The following is a 2,430-nucleotide window of genomic DNA, read 5'->3' as shown; positions in this document are numbered from 1 at the left end:
AGGTCGTTTCTTCTTGGACAAGATATCCTTCATAAACTTTACATAATTGTGCATTTGTTCTAAAGCCTCTACCAACATAATTTTGATGTGTAATTGCTTTAAAACATCCAAGAACTTCTTGAATTGTGCCTCTTATTTCTACTTATTCTACTGAAGTCTCAAAGGATATGGAACTCTAGGTTGATATGGAAAATTTTTTTGAGGAGGTAAATTTACAAAAAAAGGGTGTTAGCTTTTCAAAATTCACTAGTTTAGGGTTTACCTCAAATTTTTCAGCATCCAATTTATCTATTGTAGGAACTTCAATTGTCGATTAACTTTCCTCCTTTCCAGTAGGGTCATATTCAACCACAACCTTCTCAGGCTCCAAAGTATTACCACTTCGTAACTATACCACTTTTCAATGTTCCTTACCCAGATTTCTCAAATTTTCTGTATCGCTCGGTATGGCTCCTTGTGGTCAACTACGAAGCTCAGCAGCTAATTGACCTATCTGTTTCTCTAGATTTTCAATGTTGCTGCTTGACTTTGGATCAATGCATCATTTTTCACCATGTATGCCTTCAATAAGTCCTCCAAACTATTTGTTTATTTAGCTAGGGGTGGTTTTAGGTCTTGTTGGTTAAACCCTTGGGTTTGATTAGGTCTATTTCCTTGATTACTCTAGGAAAAGTTTGGAAAGTTGTACCACGATGGTTGTAGAAATTGGACTGCGGTCCTTTTCCATTTCTATTTTGATAATGGTTCTTTACATAGTACATTAATTTGGGATTTGAAGGGTAATTCTCGAAAGAATGACCATCCCCACAATATATGCAAAAAACTACATCATACTGACTTGGTGATTGAGCTGTAAAATTATTCAAACCATTAGTGATAAATTATTTTAACATAGAGGAAATAGAATATACCTGAGCAGAGAGTGAAGTTAGTGCCTCCACTTCATGCACTCCAGCTACTCGTCTTTTTAAACCTGATCGGTTTGTCAGCCAGTGGTAGTTATTAGTTGTGATCCTTTTAATGATCTTATAAGCCTCGCTATAAGACTTAGAGAAAATCACACCATTCGCAGAAGCATCCACCATTAATCTTGTATGTGCGTTGAAACCGTTATAAAACATCTCCAATTGGATACAATAAGGAATCCCATGATGAGGACACTTACGAAGTAGTTCCTTGAATTGTTCCTAAGCCTCATAGAAAGACTCATCATCCAATTGTTGGAAAGTAGTTATCTCGCTACACAATTTTGCGTTCTTACTTGGCGAAAAATATTTAACCAAAAACCTTTTTGCTAATTCTTTCCAAGTAGATATTGAACTTGGTGGCAATGAATTTAGCCATGCTCGTGCTCGATGTTGCAATGAGTATGGAAACAATTTCAACCTCAGTGCGTCTTCTGTCACACCAGCTAACCTGAATGAATCTCTTACCTCCATGAATAATCGAAGGTGTAAGTGTGGATCTTCCGTGGGCATACCACTGAACTAGCCCACCCTTTAGAGCTTTTGAAACATCACTGGTTTCAATTCAATTTGGGGTGCATTGATATCCAGCCTTCTAATTCCCGAATTTAACTTGTTGAAGAGTGGCACAACGTATTGTCTGATGGCACGATCCTTATCATTAACAATAAGGATTGGGTTGTGCACTTAATTGACTCCATTGCCTTGTTCCTCATTTTGATTTCCAAGGTCCATCTCGGCTTGTCTTTGAGCAGATCTCTAACGTCTTCTTTTTCTAAAAGTCTACTTGATTTTAGGGTCCACGGGTAATAGATCAATGATTCGATCTATGCTCATAAAACACCTAAAAATAAATAAAAAAAAATAAAGAATAAATTAATGGAGTTAAAAATTAAATAAAAGAAAAAAAATTGTAAAAATAATTTCACAAAGAAGATGATTAAGGCAAAAGTCCTAGGCAACGGTGCCAAAAACTTGTAACGAATTCGTAACATGTTTACGGAAGTGTACGTAGCTTTTCAAGTAATAAGTAAGTAATATGAGTTATCGTATCCATAGGGACTGTAAAAGCCTAACCAATTTAATTACAAAATTATAATTAACAATTTAATGTAAAATAAAATTCAATAATTTTAGGATGGTGATGATTTAATTAAATTAGATGCAAAGAATGACCTTTATGAAATTTCTAATCCGAATGCAAATTTACCTAAATGTATGAATGAGGCCTTTAGAAATAAAAACAATTAACTTTAAATGAGCTAGGATAATTTTATTAATTAATTCAATTTACTTTCATCTTGCTAACATGTTCGGAATTACTTCCATGGCAACTTGGTCTCTTATGGGTTTGAAAATCGAATTAAGTCCTCTCGGATCTTTTACTTAGTTAAATATGCCTTTTACTACTCATATTAGACTAAGGGTTTCTTAGATTTATGCAAGGTCACAGGGACATTTACAT

The 2,430-nt window shown here is 34.6% G+C and overlaps 1 non-coding gene across 1 annotated transcript; it reads left to right on the top strand.

The window, feature by feature from the left end:
* Positions 1-1,143: 1,143 nt before the first annotated feature.
* Positions 1,144-1,250, top strand: LOC121220595 (small nucleolar RNA R71). Its single transcript, XR_005917816.1, has one exon. It is a non-coding gene; the product is annotated as a small nucleolar RNA R71 (small nucleolar RNA).
* The last annotated feature ends 1,180 nt before the right edge of the window (positions 1,251-2,430 follow it).

Source organism: Gossypium hirsutum, chromosome D08, assembly GCF_007990345.1.
Source record: "Gossypium hirsutum isolate 1008001.06 chromosome D08, Gossypium_hirsutum_v2.1, whole genome shotgun sequence".
Lineage (NCBI taxonomy): Eukaryota > Viridiplantae > Streptophyta > Magnoliopsida > Malvales > Malvaceae > Gossypium > Gossypium hirsutum.
The sequence above is the reverse complement of the archived record's forward strand: the minus strand, read 5'-3'. Positions and strand labels throughout refer to the sequence as shown.